Source organism: Chelonoidis abingdonii, chromosome 4 (genome assembly GCF_003597395.2).
Source record: "Chelonoidis abingdonii isolate Lonesome George chromosome 4, CheloAbing_2.0, whole genome shotgun sequence".
Lineage (NCBI taxonomy): Eukaryota > Metazoa > Chordata > Testudines > Testudinidae > Chelonoidis > Chelonoidis abingdonii.
The window spans coordinates 67,540,426-67,559,323 of record NC_133772.1 but is presented as its reverse complement, the minus strand read 5'-3'; positions in this window follow the sequence as shown (position 1 = coordinate 67,559,323).

Genomic DNA, 18,898 nt, shown 5'->3' with positions numbered 1-18,898 from the left:
GCTCCTCTCCCTCCCTGGTGGCAGATGGCGTACATGGTGATATCCGTTGTCGACCATCAGCCCATGAAGTGCTCTTGCTTGCCTCAGGTGAGGGTCGGCCGGGGTGCTGGTAAATAGGAATGATCCTGGTCATTTCCAGTAGAAGGTACAAGAAGGTGTGCGGTAACCGTCCTCATCAAGCAACGGGGGCTGAGTCCATCAGCCCCCTCCCTTTCTGTGTAAAGAAAGATTCTAACGCCTGGCACTTGTCGATTGTCTTAGCGGGGCAGCGATGACTGGGGTCCTCCTCCCCGCACGCTTATGTCGCTGGACTGTCATAGCAGGGAGGCTGCCTCCCCTCATTTATCTCTACAACAGTCAACGTGTTCTATTCCTGCATTCCTATAACTTCATGACACAAATGGGGAACCCTGCCCGCTAGTAGCCCGAGGTTGGGGGAAGAGGGAAGCAATGGTGCAGGTGTTGGCAGGGCACTCCGTGACAGGGCAGGTGACCCACGCGTGGAATGGCATAGCTTCATCTTATTCTGCGGGATCTGACCACAGCAGCGAGCAGCTGTGCTCTTGATACACTGTTCTCTAGCACCTTGCCCCATATTCTAGGCAGGGCTGGCTCTATTTTAGAAAACCATAAAGGAGAGATTGAACTTGGGGAACATTCCCAGTTTTGCCTTTGCGCCCCCAAGCCGATTCTCCGCCAGGGGCCCCATATAGTATTATATACTCTAAAGTTGATCATGACTTTAGACAAATTACGGTCAGATTCCCCCCGATAACGAACAACCTGATAACGTCATTTCTAGCGCATAGACACGCAGAAACGATCTTGGCTACAGGAATGGCTGCTGGTGACGGCTGGATTATGCGCTCTGTTCCACGCTGTGAAACTTGGGTCTCCAGACGTGGTGACTGTGATATAATATATGCGAATAGGTGACGGGTCTTCACCTACGCCAGGGCAAATCCAGGAAAAGAGCGCGAAATGATTGTCCGGTTTGCTTTTCCCGATGAAATATGAAGTGAGAATTACCCAGAACCACCGGCCGGGACATTGATTTTGCCCATAGCCAGAGGCTGTCAACCCAGAATTCTAAGGGGTGGGGGAGACTGCAGGAACTATGGGATAGCTACGGAATAGCTACCCACAGTGCAATGCTCCGGAAATCGACGCTAGCCTCGGACCATGGATGCACACCGCCGAATTAATGTGCTTAGTGTGGACTTTATACAATCTGTTTTATAAAACCAGTTTATGTAGAATCAGAATAATCCCGTAGTGTAGACGTACCCTCACTGAAATCAGTTGAGGTTTCTCAAATTCAGTGGGAGGCTATTGATCATGCTCCAAGTCTGTGAGGACTACTCTTGCGCTTAAAGCTAAGCACATGTGCAATTGCTTTTCTGGATCAGGGTCTAAGATTAATTCTTAACCCAGATTTAGAATGAAAATGCAGCCTGAGAAAATCTTTTCATCACCAATGTTAATGGTTTGCATCAGGTGCTGTTGTTATACTGCACACCTTAGCTGATGACTTAATATGCAGTCAAGGTGAGCACTTTTATTCTGACTTAGTCAAACTCTGTAACAATGTTTCTTGCCATTTTTTGGTCTGCAGAACAGGTTAGAAGAAAGCAATCATCTCTTGGCCCAGTCCTTCCTTTCTCACTACTCCCAACTTCTCAATTTCCCTACCTTCTCCATAGCTTTCTCTATTTCTAGTGGACCTCCAGGAAGATTATAAATGACAGCTATCATCAAAATTTGAAGAATATTATCCTTTAACATTTGCTTGCTTAACCATATGTAAAACCTGGCCTCTGAACTCTTGGGATACAATTGGCAGGATTCTCAAGTCTTGCTGAGAAGCATGTATTGTGAGTCTGGATGGGGTAGTCAGGAGCGGCGGCAGAGTTTCTGCTGCCCTAGGCAGAATTTGGGGGGCGGCATTCTGTGCGCTCCCCACTGGGTGCGCAAGAGCTTCCGGTTCCGTTCCCATTGCGCCGTCAAAGAAGGACCGTCCACCGAAATGTCGCAGGCGACAGAAGCAGTCATTGAGCTGCTCAATTGCCTGCTGCTGTTTTCCGCGGCACGTTGGCAGAAGGTCCTTCTTCGGCGGCGCAATGGGAGCGGAACCGGAAGCTCCCATGGGGAGTGCACAAAATGCCGCCCCCCGAATCCTGGTGCCCTAGGCGACCGCCTAGGGTCACCTAATGAAAGCGCCGGCCCTCGGGTAGTGCAAAGGTAGCTTTAAGCCACCTTTGCAGCAACCTCACTGATTGTAGCTGCCCAGTGCTGCTCTGGTTTTAGCATGTAAATTAGAGCTACCTGAAGTATTCAGCTGTTGCTGCTGCCAGTCCGCACGTAGTATTATGGTAGCCTGGGGTCTGCCAGGGGTAGGGACACCCCAACCACATCCCCTTTTCCCTGACGACAGACCTGCACCAACACCCAGCAGGGTGACAGCACTCAGAGAATCTCTGTACCACTCAAAGATTCATCTGCACCGTGCGAATCCTCCAGCGGCCATGTCTTCCAGCTCTAAGGCTACTGAGTGTTCCTGCAGCAGCTACAAAGTTGCCACCAGAGAACCAGGGCCTCCAGCCTCATTTCAGATAACCAAGCATCTAACTATAACAAACTCAAAGTACTGCCAGTGAATTAAACATAGCAGTAAATAGCATAACAATACTCTCAGTGTACTGTTTGTAGTCAAGCCACAGAACTGAAACAAAAAGTGATGGGTAAATGCAAATTAGGAATGAATTCAGTTACTCATGGATATCACACAAACAGAAGAAAAGACTTTGTTCTACCCATTTCACAGACATGGAAATTGAGACGGAGACGAAACTGGGCCAAGGCTACACAGAAAATCAGTGTTAACACCTGTATTAGAAATGAGCAGCTCGTAGTCCTGTGCTCAGAGCATCAGGCTGCAGCTTTTTTTTTATACCCACAAGTATCAACTTTGGCCTCATACTGTTCTAGAATTTTGAGGGTCAAAAAGTTAACAAGACCTAGGCTTTGGTCTGGCTTTCTGTCACATTCTCAGGAACATCCATTCCAAAAGACATTCTGGTTTCTGATTTTTCTGAAAATTTGCCCCTGGATGTTGTATTTATGATGAGGAAAACATCAGCAATTTTTCAAAGATTCAGAAGGTTGATGGTTTTCTGTTCTACAGAAAGTTGTTAATTTTAATCCCTGCAGTTGATACAAAAAGAAAGTATAAAACGAGTTCTGGCATTACCTTTGCTACTGCACCCAGATTCTTTCTCAGTATATATACAAGAACTTTATATGTCAACCTTGTTAAATTTGTCTTCAAAGGTTAACATTTATTCTTAGCCTGATGTGAAAGGATTGAGGAGATTTTTCTCAAAGCCACAGAGTGATTTCCCACAGCAAGAGGAAAAAATATTTTATTTAACATCACATATCAAAATAGTGTTTTGCTTACATGGTGACTCACATAATACAAAAGGAACCCTACAGTATCTTTTCATGTGAATGGTCAGAGGTTTAGATGACTTAAAAGCAGGTGTTGGTCTTCAATAACAACATAAGTGGAAATGAGGTTGGGGGAGTGCATCTGAAAGGGACAAACACTTTGTCCCTTAATACTGTAGCATTAAAGAAAGGAAGTCATTGACATTCCAACTGAGGCAGGGTTAATCAGTAACGTACCTGATTAGTCTCTCAGTACTCCACTCCGTAACAAAGCCTCCTTTCTGTTATTGTTCAGATCACTAGAATGCGTTTGTAAGAGGTGGAGCAGCAGGCATTTGGGATTGATTAAAAGTTCCTATATTGTATAGGACAACATCACTAGGTAAATGCAGGGTGGCAAAAATGGAGTATAGAGAGCAACTGGTTGTGTTGACCCTTGATTTAATATGGAAATCATCCCCTCTCAGATCATCATGATGGGACCTGTAATCTCCACAAGGTTTACCTCATTATTAAAGATTAAGGTTGTCAGTGTGGCTCTCAGATGAACAAAGTTGGGGTACTCCTTGTATACTGAATAAATCCTGGAACATTTAAAAACAATTGAACTTTGACAAGTCACAAAAAACAGAAGATTTTCTTGTTAGTAAACGAAGAGGAAAGTTGCAATACTCCCCTGGAAAAAGCTTTGATTATTGTTTTTCTTTCCTTCTAGCAGGTTCCTTGTTGCCTTGAAATCTGCATGAAAGTGGAAATGAAACTACTGGAATACATTGCAATTTAAGATTTTTCTTCAGAAACAATTGATAAATCTGCGTGGAATTTTCTTTTTTTCTGAAGACTTAGGGAGCTTATATTCTCCTTGTGAGGCGAAATCTGAAAACTTTTCTCTCCCAAAATACAAACTGCGAGGGAATTGCTATTTGTGTATGAGGCTTACGTATAAATTTTGGTTTCTCTAAGTAAGCAAGTCAATTCAAAGTATTTAATGTACACAGAGAACTTTTATAATTCAGTAGTAATTCCAGCTTTCCCTGAAAGGAGCTTAAAACACAACTTGCTGTTCAATGTTTAATACTGGTCCAAACTACCCTGTCACAGACAAAAGAGAGATTTATAATTCTTGCAATGTGTTTGCAAACCCAAAGATGAGAGGACCTTCGGATTTATGTACTCTTGATTGACTGTAACCTTTTGCCTTCTCCAGGTACTTCTGAGCACCTTGTAGCTATTAGGCTAGCAAAGCAAAAAAGTTTAAAGGACAACAATTTAATCCTTTCCAGTGCATATATCTGTCTCATTAAAGCATTCTCCTGTAGCAGTGTAATGATACATTAAATGGAATCCATTTCAAGGTAAAATGAGTGCTGCTGATGTCTAACATACTGTTCCTGAGGCCTGGTTTAGGTCCCAGTCCTAGTGCAGCCTAGCACTGAAGTAGATTAAATATCAACCCGGGTCACGTTCTCATGGCCCAGGCACAAGTGCCAACATTCTTCCAATTATTCAAGGCCAAAGAAAGAGCAACCTGCCTGACAGAGTTGTGACACAGCTTGATTAGATTTAGCTTAGAAGCCTGCCGAAAAGGATACTGTGGTATTTAACTCAGATGGAGATAGGAATGGCATCTCCGTTTAAATCGAATAGAAGAAAGAAAGACAGAGTACATTTAGGTAATGAGAGTGTGTGTATGTTTTAAACTTAAAATGACCACTTCACCATTTTGTGGTCAGTGTATTTCACATGTGTATACACAGTAGTTTAACCATCAGAGGCGGCACAGCAGGTCTCTTATTTAAAGAAAACTATCTTAAGTATTTAGTGCATCTTTCATTCCAACAAACTTTACAGACTTAAAACATTTATCCACCATGGAAATGAAATGACCTCTGGGAAAAGTGCAGCAACAGGTGAATAATGCACAATAACATTATACAGCAACACCTAGTGCAGAGATTCTCATGACAATTTTTTTGGTGGCCGCTCTGACAATTTTTCCTAAAATACTTAATTAACTTTAGGAAAAACAAACAAATATGCTCATATACACATCAATTTGTTATGGTTTATTTATTACTAGCTATAATATCTGCTGCTGTGAAAAGTGATATTTACATGTTTGTTAATATTTTTCACAACCTCCCAGCTAGCTACTAAGTCTGCTGTAAAAAGTGATATTAACAAACATAGAAGTGTCACTTTTCACAGCAGACTTACTCAGCCCTGGCAAGCCCGGGGACAAATTAAGGCCTGGATGGGGAGGTGGATGGATAGGCAGCAGGGGCCAGGGTGATGAGGGGTGGAAGAGGCAGAATGGAACCTGAGCTGGAACCTGAAGCCTGGGGGATGGAGCTTGAAGCCCCAGGGCCTTAGCCTAAAGTTCCGTGGCCAGGGGATGGGGTCCTGCAGCCAGGGGACAGGACTAGAACCCAAAGCCCCATAGCCTGGGCCCAGGGATGGACGTGAAGCCTGAAGCCCCATGGCCAGAGCTTGCCACTCTGCCACCCCAGCGCTGAAGCTCAAGCCCCGCGAAAGTGGGGAACTCACAGGCTGTCTGCTCCTCCAGCATTGTGCCCGAAGTGTCTCCAGAGAGGGGCAGGGCCTAACCCCTGCTGGCAGCCCCAGAAACCAACACCAAGGCTGCATATCCAAGAGTAACAGGGCGGGGTATGTGTGGCTGCTTTGCCCCCCCAATCACTGTCCACGAGGCTGTGGCCGCAAGAAAAGGCCCTGGTGGCTGCATTTGAGAAACGCTGACCTAAAGGGTCCTGGTCTTTGTCTAGGAATCCTACAGCAATACAAATAATAAATACTACTACTACTACTAATAATAATAATTAATAATAATTAATAGCAAATTAGGAGAGAAGGTAAAGGTGAATAATATCCAAGATGCAAAGGGAAATTGTAAGGCATATTGAGGTAGGCAGAACAGAATTATACATGCAAGAAATCTAATTATCCAGACTAGACAGGACTTCAGGATTAAAATCCACATTTGTGAAAATATGGGATTTATGAAGGTCCCATGGTAGTCAAGAACTCATTTAAAAGCCTGCACATCCAGAAGCATAGTGAGTTCTAATGCCAGACCCGGGTACTGGTTCAGTAGTGACTCAAGGGAGAAAGAGTGCTCCCAGCACACTTCCTGATGTTCATCAGAGGGCTACTTTCCATGTACTGACCAAGCCTTGAAAGACTCTTATTAGCACTGGTTGACAGTTTCTTTGTTTTTTGAGGAAAAATGGCTTTTTGAGCAAATTGAAAAATTTCCACTTTACACACACACACACACACACACACGATAACCAAAAATATTCACTAAAACTGAAAAAAAAAGACTGAAAAGATTTTGGAAAAAAAATTCAAAAATTGCTTTTTTATTTTCCTTGAAACAATGAAAAAAAATTGCAAGGAAGTGAACAAAAAAATTTCCCCCAAAATTTCCATGAAAAATAATTGGCATTTTTTTATCGTCTCTACTGTTTTGCTTGTGAGATAGCACTGCATCACAGCACAAGTTGATATGGCTGCATATTTGACATTAGTATTCTCCTTCCTACAATTTGTGCAATTCATCACATTTCTAGGGACTTAGCAATGTTGGGGATAGAGATTGTCTCCCACAAAATGTGAACAGTACAGTGAAAGAATCAAGGAACTGCCCCTGATAAACCACTCTTCTTCTTCTCTGCAAAGATAGTCGCTCAGAAAGAAATAGCATATATACACATTAGTTCAGATCAAAGTAGATGATAGCAGGTTTTATAACCCCAGTATTTAGAGCTGTATACATAAAACAATTGTACCATTTAACTATGCTGGTAGAATTAAAGCAGTACAAGTTCCTAGTGTAGATGCAGTTTACAAAGGTAAAGGTAATTTCACTGATTTGACTGTCCTCCTATGAGAAAGGGAATAAACTATACAAGTGTAAAGGTACTTTTATATCAAGACAAGCAGTGGAACTGTTATAACTTTTTTGAAAAAATCACACCCCTAACCAAAATATTTATACCCCGTGGTACAAGAACTGTGTGTAGACCAGGGCTAAGAGGAGATATAATGAAACATGTATTAACCTGAAGACCAACCTTCCACCTCTGAAATCTACATTCTAGTATTATTCCAGTCTCTGACCATGATGTGCTGATTCTTACATACTGAAACAAGAAAAAAATAATCTCATAAAGCATTTATATTTAGACTTCATTAACACCATCCTGGCACAAAAAATCTATTTAAATACACTATAGTTTTTGGTTATTTTTAAAAAGGATTTATCTGTTCCAGAAGGGGTAGAAACAGCAGCTAGTCTTTGTGTAATAAATGTCAGTGTGTTACCTTCCTCAGTTTTTCATCTATTTTATTAACTGGGATGCAGTTTGCATCACTGGCCAATATCACTCTTCCCATCCTAATTTATGGAATGGGCTGTTTTACAATGTGCTGTCAATATCATGTCCATGCATTGTACAATGTCTTTCTCTGCCTGAAGGCTCTTCCACGTTTTTTGAAGTCAGTTTGGGTTAATTTTGTTTTTGTTCCTATCTCCCTTTTGGTTGGTATGCTAATTTCCCCCTCTAGGTTTTATCTGTTGCATTTCAATAGCTTTCAGCACCAATTTCGAATTTGTTGCTGGAAGATTGATAGATAGAGCTCTTCTGTTTGATAAAACATGATCAAGGTTGTTGTTCAAAATAGATGGCTCTGAAACTGGAATTAGTGCCACTGCAAATAGTCCATTTGAAACCAGAGATTAGAGAAACATTCTTTTGTCTGAAATGGGAAAAGAAAGTTCATTCTCAGCATTCAGTATCAGTCACTTCATTTTTTAAAGGGTTATTGTGACCGACACAGTCTTTAATCTCCTCTTTGCCTTTTCAGGATTTTTAAGGGGCTTTAGGAGATGTGAATTTTTGCCTCCAAACTATGCTATTTTTTTTCTGTGAGAGGACCATGTGGAATGTGAAACTTAACCAAGCATACAGTTGAGAGAAGTAAACACATGGCACCTCAAGCACAGCCCTTTGCTACTCTTAGCGGCAAAGAGCAGAGGTGCACCAATTTGCAAAACAGGAGGTTCATTTTCATGGTGGAGGGTCCACTATACCCTGAAGCTGCCTGTGAAAGGAGCAGCCACACTGGTTACAATCCACGTTCTCAACTTCATTCAAGCAGAAGAACCCATACGTCTTGACATTCTGCCACTGGCAAACTCAGATGCTGTCCCTGCCCCTCCCTTATCCCAAGGCCAGTAGGCTAGTATTTAACAAAGCTTAGGGTTACTTAATGAATGGTTCAAAGAAAGAGCATCCTCCCCCTCCTCCCCATACTCGGATTCCAGAAGGGCACTGATGGACATTCAAGGAAGTGAATTAAATAATATTGTTATGATTCATGTTGTGAGGTTATAATTATCGACTATTACCTTTAAAGATATCAACTGATTTTCTGCACAAATAGAGTTTTATACAATGAAAGGGCCCAATCCAAAAATCCTTACTTATTCAAATAGTCCCTTTGGCTTGTATGAGATTATTCCTCTGAATATTGGTTGCACAATCTGGCCCATCCTTTTTAGTCCCTTTTATTTTTTTACCATTATCCATGTTTTATCTTGTAAAACAACAGGAACAACAAATCTCACACATCCTATGGCTAGGATGGATTAGTTAAATTGTAAATCATACAGTTTATTAAATTCTGAAATAGATTAGTTGCATTTTAGGGCCCACTCCTGCTCCTAGTGAAGTCAATAGGAGTTTTGCCAGTTGTGTGACCGGGCCCATAGATTGTCAGTTAAAAACACAAATGCATATAATTAATTTTAAATTAATATTGCAGCATTTAAAATGTTGATACTTGGAGAATATAAAAATACTAAAAATGCCTCCATATACATAGATGTAGCTCACATTTACTTCAATTACAATAATGTGTGCATGTAACTTCCTTAGGCACCTAAATTTCTGCCAGTAAAGTCACCTAGGCACCTCAGTTTCTGCCAGAGGGTGTGCACAAAACCGCCTAGGTTCTGGTGCTAACAAGCTGCTCACAGCCCTGGCTCACACCTAAGTCCCAGCAGGATTCACAAACTAGGCATTCCCCCACCTATCTCACCTTCAGGGCCCAATTTAGTAGGTGTTCTCAGAGCATGCCTACTGGATTAGGCCTCACACAACAGAGTTGCCATCCCTCCAGGATTGGCTTGGAGTCTCCGGGAAATAAAAATTAATCTTTAATTTAAGATTATGTCATAGAATCATAGGACTGGAAGGGACCTCGAGAGGTCATCTAGTCCAGTTCCCTGCACTCATGGCAGGACTAAGTATTGTCTAGACCATCCAGGGCCGGTGCAACCATTTAGGCGAACTAGGCGGTTGCCTAGGGTGCCAAGATTTGGGGGCGCCACTGGTTGCAGGCGCTGCTGCTGGAGGGGCTGAGCTGCCGGCAGCAGCAGCTGCCTGCCGCCGGCAGCCCAAGGTGTCCCCCAGGTCAGGGCGCCGCCGGTCAGTGCGCCCCTGAGGTCAGTGCACCGCCGCCGCAGCCCGGCAGCCCAGGGCGCCCCCCCCGGGGTCAGGGAGCCGTGAGACCCGCGCGCGGGGCGGCGAAATGTCCCAGCGCCTGGGGTGCCAGAAACCCTAGCACCGGTCCTGAGACCATCCCTGATAGGTGTTTGTCTAATCTTCAATGACAGAGAGTCCACCACCTCCCTAGGCAATTTATTCCAGTGTTTAACCACTCTGACAGTTAGGAAGTTTTTCCTAATGTCCAACCTAAACCTCCCTTGCTGCAATTTAACCCCATTGCTTCTTGTCCTAGCCTCAGAAGTTAAAAAGAAAATTTTTTGTCCCTCCTCCTTGTAACAATCTTTTATGTACTTGAAAACTGTTATCATGTCCCCTCTCAGTCGTCTCTTTTCCAGACTAAACAAACCCAATTTTTTCAATCTTCCACCATAGGTCATGTTTTCTAGACCTTTAATCATTTTTGTTGTTCTTCTATGGACTTTCTCCAATTTGTCCACATCTTTCATGAAATGTGGTGCCCAGAACTGGAATACATCCAACCAAAATTGACAACCCTACACACAAAAGACAGACGAGGGCAATCAGGAATTATTGGTATTGCGGTATTATGTGGCACTGGTGTCCCAGAATACTGAATAGTTCAGGCACTCAACTGGGATTTGAGAAACCTGTTTTCAAATCCCCACTCTGCCTGACTTGGAGCTGGTGAGTGTCCTGACATCTAGGCTATTGACTATAGGAATTTTGGGATGTCTCCCTTTCTCTGCTTTTTTGTGAGGAAAGGCTGACCCACACCCTCATGTCCCTACTGGGCATGCTCCAGGTGTAGCACCAATATAAGAGGGAGCAGCCCAGCTCAATCTAGGCTGACTGCCAGAGAGAAAGGATGCTCCTTGCCAGTTCCTGCCCAGGAACCACTGGAGCCCCAGACTGCGGAAGTCAGCAGCACCAAGACCCAAGCAGATGCCCAGCTACCTGTGGATGCCCCATGTAGGTCTGAGCTACAGGTAATTGCACTGGCTGAGGAACCTGGAGATCGCAAAGACACGTAGACCATCACCTGGAGTAACACAGTAGGAAGTAGCCCAAGGGGGACTAGCTATTGTCCCAATGATAATCAGCATGTTGCGGATGGATCCCCGCTGGCCCAGTGGCAGGCACACTCACCACTGACAGGGTCCTGGGCTGGGACCTAGTGGATCAGGAAGGGCCCCACTCCCACTACCTGGATGCCATACCCCCTCCCTCCCGGGGGGCAGCCCACACACCCCAACTGGCTGCTAAGCCATACAGCCCCATCTGGAGGTCAACTCTATTGACTCTGGCTGCCAGGCGTTACTGCCCTGTAAACTCAGAGTATCTCTATTGACTCTGGCCGCTAAGCCTTATTGCCTTGTGAACTCAGGGTATCTCTATGGACTCTACTAGGCCTTACTGGCCTGCAGAGAAGGGCTATCCCCTGACATAGATCAGGTGAACCCTACTGCCCTGTGGATCAGGGCAATTACATAGACTCCAGCCATTGAGCCTTAGAGCCCTGTGGATCAGGGCAACTGTATGGACTTCAGTCCTTAGGTCGCACAGTCTAGAGGCAGAGGGCAGCTTGAAGGACAGGGTGAACTCACCATACACTGGACAGGGTCTCCCCACCCCGTCACAAGTCACAGAGAGTATATCTACACAGCAAAGGAAAACCCAGGGCTGGCCTGTGCCAGCTGACTTGGACTCATGCAGCTCAAGCTGCGGGGCTATTTCATTGCTGTGTAGATTTCCAGGTTCCTGCACAACAGTGAAACAATCCTGCAGTCTGAGTCCCATAAGCCTGAGTCAGCTGGCACTGGCCAGCCACAGGTGTCTAGTCACTGTCTAGACATACCCATAAAAGCCTACATCTTATTGACCTTCAATGTGACTTAGGATCCAAAATGACTTAGGCACATTTGAAAATTTTACTTAAAACTTTAGAGAAAGTTTGGAGTCAAGTTTCTGTTTTGGGACCATCATAGATAGATATCTTCATATCTAAATCTGAATCAAAACTTTCTCAAAATTCAGGTTGGGAGGAAAGGCTGTTTCCAGCATAGGTGTGCGCACGGGGTGTGCCCAGGCACACCCTAATGCCCGGGGGCTGGATCCAGCCCCTTAGGGCTTTGGATCTGGCCCGCAGGATTTGTCCCCTGTGGTGCCGCAGGCCTTGCACTGCTCTCAGAAGCAGCCGGCATGGCACCACATCCCTGGGCTCTGTGCGTTGCTCCAGGCACCGCCCCCTACAGCTCCCATTGGCTGGGAATGGGGAACTGTGGCCAATGGGAGCTTTGGGGGAGGTACCTGGAGGCATGGCAAGGGCAGCTCAGGGAGCCCTGTGCCCGCCCCCCAGGAGCCACACAGGAATGTGGTGAGTGGCATGGCATGGGGCCAAGGCAGGCAGGCAGGGAGCGCGCCACTGCAGGTAAGCGGTGCCGGGCCAGAGCCCAAACACCCTCCTGCACCCCGCCTCCCAACTCCATGCCCTGAGCCCCTGCCTGCACCTCGCACCCCTCCTGCACCCCAACCCCCTGCCCTGAGCCCAGGGGTGGCTCTAGGGATTTTGCCGCCCCAAGCACGGCAGGCAGGCTGCCTCCAGCGGTTTGCCTGCGGAGGGTCTGCTGGTCCCGCGGCTTCAGCAGACCTCCCCGCCTGCGGGAGGTCTGCCAAAGCCATGGGACCAGTGGACCCTCCGCAGGCAAACCACTGGAGGCAGCCTGCCTGCCGCCCTTGCTGTGCTGGCAGAGCACCCTCCGCGGCTTGCTGCCCCAAGCACGCGCTTGGCATGCTGGGGCCTGGAGCCGCCCCTGCCTGAGCCCCCTGCCTGCACCCCATACCCCTCCTGCACCCCAGCTCCCTGTCCTGAGCCCCCTGCTGCACCCTTGCTGCACCCCAACTCCCTTGCCTAAGCCCCCTGCCTGCACCTCACATCCCTCCTGCACCCCAGCTCTCTGCCCTGAGCCCCCTGCTGCACCCTGCACCCCCATGCATCCCAACTCCCTACCCTAAGCCCCCTGCCAGCACCTCGCACCCCAATCCCCTGCCCTAAGCCCCCTGTCACACCCCACACCCCTCCTGCACCCCAACCCCTTGTCCTGAGTCCCCTCCTGCACTGCACACTCTTCCTGCACCCCAACCCCTTCCTTGAGCCCCATCATACACTCCGCGCCTCTCCTCTGCCCCAATCCCTTGCCCTGAGCCCCTTCCTGCACACCACACCCCCTCCGACACCCCGCACTCCCTCCCGCACCCCTACCTTTATGATGTTCGCCTTTAAAAAAAAGAAGTAATAAAAATCCCTGGGTGCATACCCTAATGAAATGTGCTGCACACGCCTATGGTTTCCAGTTTGATTTGTCTCCAGTTCTGTGGTTTTTGGGTTTTTTGGGGGGGGAATGGGGGGAAGGCTAGGTAAATAAGACACAAGCTGCAGGAAAAGGATAATTAGGCAGGGAGACTTATACGCCCTTTTGGCATGCAACTGAAATTCCTGTTAAATAATATTATAGGTAGCAGATATGATAGAAATCTTAGATACCTTGAGGCTGATGCTCAGTTAGCATAAATTATCATAACTGCGCTGATATGCTTGGAGCTATAACAATTTATGTTAGCTGAGGATCTACCCTGTTATCTTTTATCTGGTTCATAACTGACCACTATACTGGGGAGGAATAGGGAGAGTGAACACAGCTAAGCTAAATATTTCCAGTCTGTTCCCTATGACCTCTATCTCACCCACAGAAGATGCTGTAGCCCAAAGAAAGCCTCCCCAGTTGATGAGTTTGGTTTTAAATGGAAGATACTTTGTTTGGATGAAATCCATAATGAAAAATTCTAAACTATTGTAACTCTGTCTGGAAATACAATTGAAATGCATAAGGTATAGAAAAAGTATTAGAAAAGACACTGTAGCATGTTTTTGGTATGGGGTTGTGCTAATTATCTCATCTGATTGTCCTATGAATTCTGACATGATACAGAAAATATTGAATGTAATGTTTACAACAGAGAAAATGTTTAAAAAAAACCTCAGAGCAACAAGAAGGCTAGTTTAATAGTTACATTAAATTTATACAGTCAAATGAATTTGAATATTATTTTCATGAGAATTTACATACCCATGCTATGCCAGCTGATTTTCTTCTCCACTATGCAATTATTGGAAGCTTTCCCAGTGGTCAGTGGGTTGGATTTCAGTTCTTTTACAAGGTTTTATAGAAAGTCTATTAAAAAAAAAGAAGAGATGGCTATGACTGAGCTGAACATAATAGTAACAGCACTAATAGTATGTAATTTAACCCTATATGCTCCTCAGTTCAGGAACTCAATGGAATTTAAGGGTATGCTTAAAGCTTAAGTAGTTTACTGAATCAGGGCCTTTGCCACGTTTACTCTTTTCCCTAGTTACGCACTTAATTGAACTAATATTTTTGTTTATGTTTTTTATTAATGCACCAAATAATAAATAAAATTACACTGAATAATTATACAACAATTTTTATTTAAATAATAACTATTAAAAAACTTAGAGCCAGACTGATTCTCTTATTCCCATTGGTAAAAAATTAGTCACAGAAGACATTCCGTTAAAGTCAATGGAACTATTTGTGTGAATAATTGCTCACCAAAAGGAGTAAGGAGTTCACAGTCTGGCCTATAAGTGTGATATAATTTTAGCAGAAGCACTGTATAATAGTTAAAAGGTGAGATTGTGATGCCCTATTCACATTTAGTGGTACCCTACTCTGTGAATAGTCCCATGGATTTCACTGGGACTTCACACAGAGAAAGTACAACTCAGTGCGCATAAGAGGACAATTTTCAAAATGTTGAATTTGTCTGCAGAATATTCCTGCCTCCCCCCTTATAACCGACTATACATTCTTATTCAGGAAAGTGTCCTTACTCAGGAAAGGCGCTTAAGCATATGCTTAATTCCCATTGGTTCCCATTGCTTAAGTGTTTGCCTGAATTGGGGCACTAGATATTTTCCTATTTCTTAGTGCAAAACTATAGATAAGGTAGATCTCTGCAGCTGTAGCTGCGTGTAAATTTTATTATCCTATGTGCTAATAAAAGCACATTCGAGTCAGGCCACGGTGCTATCACAGACTAAGCACTTGATACTTGGTACCAACATTTCGAATCTAAATCTAAATATGCCAAACTAACACTTCCCTGTAGCTTCAGTGGGATATGGTATTTTGTTTCCTTTCTGGCATAAACTGTTTGTAGCATTACTGCATACTATTTAAAAACTACCATCTTCCATCCCAGAGATTACTGCATTTTAGTGGCTGATGTAGTGATTACCATTCTCACAATCTCTCAAATCCATTATCTTTCCCTTCCCTTCCTTCTCCCCTATCTCTCTCATTGCTGCTCCAACTTTGTCATGTATTCACCCCCTGATTTCCCTATCCACATCCAGACCTGCTCTCCTGCAGTGGATTTTTCCCCTAAGGGCTTAAGCCTGAGTAGAGGCAATTCTTGTTGAATTCAAAGGGAGTTATAGCTGCTCAGTACCACTCAGGATCAGGCCACAAGGCTCTGAAATGTGGCATTCTAGGCATCTGCCTATCTACTCTAAAACAGATCCTGCAAAAACTGTCACTAATGCAGTAAAATGATCTTATTAGCTGATGTAACAGCATAGGGATGACTGCCAAGAGCTGCGGACCTTACATGTGGTCCTTTGATAAATATCTTTGTGTGTGTTTAGTATTAACAAAAGTATTGCCATCTGTTTACCTTGCACAAATACACATAGCATTTTTGCACAAATCCTAGCTTGCATTGCATAAGCTAAGCTAGGCATTGTATCTATTAGAATGGGTGACAACGGTTTAAATCAAGTGGGCCATGTTTCAGCATGTTGTTCATAAAACTAGGTCATGGTATAAATGTACTTCTGGAACACTGCTTTATACTAATTTTCCCAGTAAGATGCATCATAAATATTAACTGTCCTGACCACATACACACAGGCTCACAGCTTTGGCTCTGAGCCCTTCACGTGGAAGCTAGAGAATGAACTGACTTAAGGAAGTGAGAATGTGAGGAACTCTGAGTTATCGTCAGTAATGGATTCTTGACTGTGTCCAGCTCTTTCTGCCAAATACTAACACAACACTTAACTGGGGAAGGTAGCAACATAAGGCCTGATCCTACAGAACCTTACTCACATGAGTAGTCCTACTGACTTTAATAAAATTAGTCTATGTCAGTAAGAACTGTCTGCATAAGTAAAGACTTTCAGAGCTGCCCACTCCCACGATGAGGCAATTATTTCTGAGCCAGATCCAAAGCTGGTATAAATTGGTGTAGTTTCATTAACTGGAATGTGGCTTTGCCAGTCATACCACCTCCATTCACAGACACCATTCTACTATCATCCCAGATTAGGGTGCTTTTTGACTCAGCAGCTATGTTTGTAGAATATGTGGAAGGAGCGTCCACAAGGGATCTTTTATCGTCTTGCCACTTACTGTTGAGGCACAACGAAGATTAAACCTATATGAATTCACAAATACAAGAAGACTTTACAGTACATATCTTACACTCTCAGCTCTCATGGTATGTCCTGCCTGCTTCAAAGGAGGAAGTACCAGAAATCCACTGAGAAAGTCTGTCTCAGAATTTTTCAGTCTCTCAAGTAGATTTGCTACTAATAAAAGTATTTAGCTCTTTTCACCTATTGTTTTCAAAGTGCTTTACCAAGACAAGTGAGCATAATTATCCTTATTTTACAGACTAGAGCGGTCTTACAACAGGGTCAATGAAATAACCAAGAATGGAACCCAGATTTTCTGAACCCCAGCCCAGTGTCTCTGCCACTGGACCTTGCTATTGTTTACAATTTAAGACCCATATTCAGGATAACACTTAAGTACATGCCTAGCTTTAAGCACACGCTTAAGTACTTTCCTGAATCATGACTTAGATAATAATGAAAGTTTTTAGGTGCTTATCCAAATCAAACCTGTATTTCATTTAAACTTACAAGGAGGAGGAAGGTCAGATTTAGTGCTTCTGTTTTGCCCTTCAGCCATCCTATTGTGCCTACATGTTACAGCTATGCAAGGTTTCTAACTACTGCAGGCAAATTAAGTAATGTTAATGGAATCGCCCCAGAAAGAATAATGTTTAGTGCCAAATGTAACCCAAAGTAACTGAACTTTCAAAATGCACCGGCACTTCCAATTTTACTTTCCCAGATTTCTACTTCAGAATTGTGCAACTATATAGTTAAAGCCCAATTTATAGTAGAAGATGGCCAAAATTTCATTTGGTAATGTTACAGTGTACCTGTGAAACTCTACATTTAGCTGACCAATGGATATATAGTATTATCCATGTTATATCATCCATATAGTATCATCTATCTCTTTCTCTTAATAACTATCCATTCTTTTTCCTTACTTATGTTTGGTATACCCAACAGAGACTCATTTCTCTTCTATCTAATTTTCTCCCCCAACTCCTCATTTGTTTTATTGCCCTTCCAATCGTATCTCTGTAGTTCCTGTATTGACATAACTTCCTTTTCTCCTATCTCACCATCTTAAAATTCTTTTTTCACTTGGGTTTTAAAGCCGGTGAAATGCCTAAAACTGATGCTTGATTATAATGAGTAGAATGATTACTTTATTATGTGGGCAAGCATGACTATCATTACGGATCGGTGAAATTCATGGAATTTGAGGTTTTGCAACCCTGTCAAACTATTTTGTGTGTTTCATGAAGCTAGTTTGAGTTTGTCAACCTTTTTTTTCTCTAATTTAATCTCATATGATTTACTCCCTGAGTGATTCAGCTTTTAAAAGTATATATTTTTATGATTCAAGTGGAAGTTGTGTTATATTTTGGAAAGAGAACATCCCTCAGCTGAAACAAACTGGGACCCTCTGACTGGTATATACTGACTTGGTCCAATTCTTTGTTGAGCTATATACTGTGCATTCTCAGTGAGGTCAAAAAGATTGCACAGGTGTAATTTAGTATAGAATTTGTTTCCATTTGATTTTTCATTCATTTTTTTTCTCTCTCCCATCTCTTCATTTTTCAGGATTTGTACTTCATGCTGCCTGTTCTCTGTTCCATTCTTTTACATGTTTGATTGCACTATTTCCCCCTTTCTGCTCCTCCCCTATAACTTCTTCAAAGCAGTTTGCAAATCCAATTATATTGGAGCCAAGGTTTAGAACCCACAGTGAGACAGAAAAGGGACTTTTCTGTATTCCTTCTGTAAATTGTACTTCTGATGGATTCCATCCATTCAGATAAGTTATCCTCAGTCCACTTCATGCCAAAGCCTCTTCAGTATTTATCCTGCTGTCATTCAGAAGGGTTTTTCTGGAACTTCACTATATATGGCCCTTATGGCATGAAAAGGATGTGATATTCTTAATCCAGTCTGTTTATCCAATAAATGTACAGTCAAAGAAAACTGCCAGGGATATTTGATGGCATTTTCAGCTGCTATGAGTCATACTTATTAGTAAACAAACACAAATAATAGGGTCAAACACACCAATAGGACAGAGCACTATAAAAACAAAGATAAAAAGACCATCTATGTCTCAGAAAGGGAAACAAAGTGATCCGGGTAACTATAGGCCTGTTAGCTTGACGTCTGTAGTATGTAAGGTCTTGGAAAAAATTTTAAGGGAGAAAGTAGTTAAGGACATTGAGGTCAATGGTAATTGTTGGATGGGATGGATCTGAGTCTGCAGAGAATTCTTTCCTGGGCTGGCTGGTGCAGTCTTGCCCACGTGCTCAGGGTTAGCTTGATCGCCATATTGGGGTTGGGAAGGATTTCCTCCAGTCGATTGGCAGAGGCGCTGGAGTTTCACTTCCTCGCAGCATGGGCAATGGGTCTTGCTGAT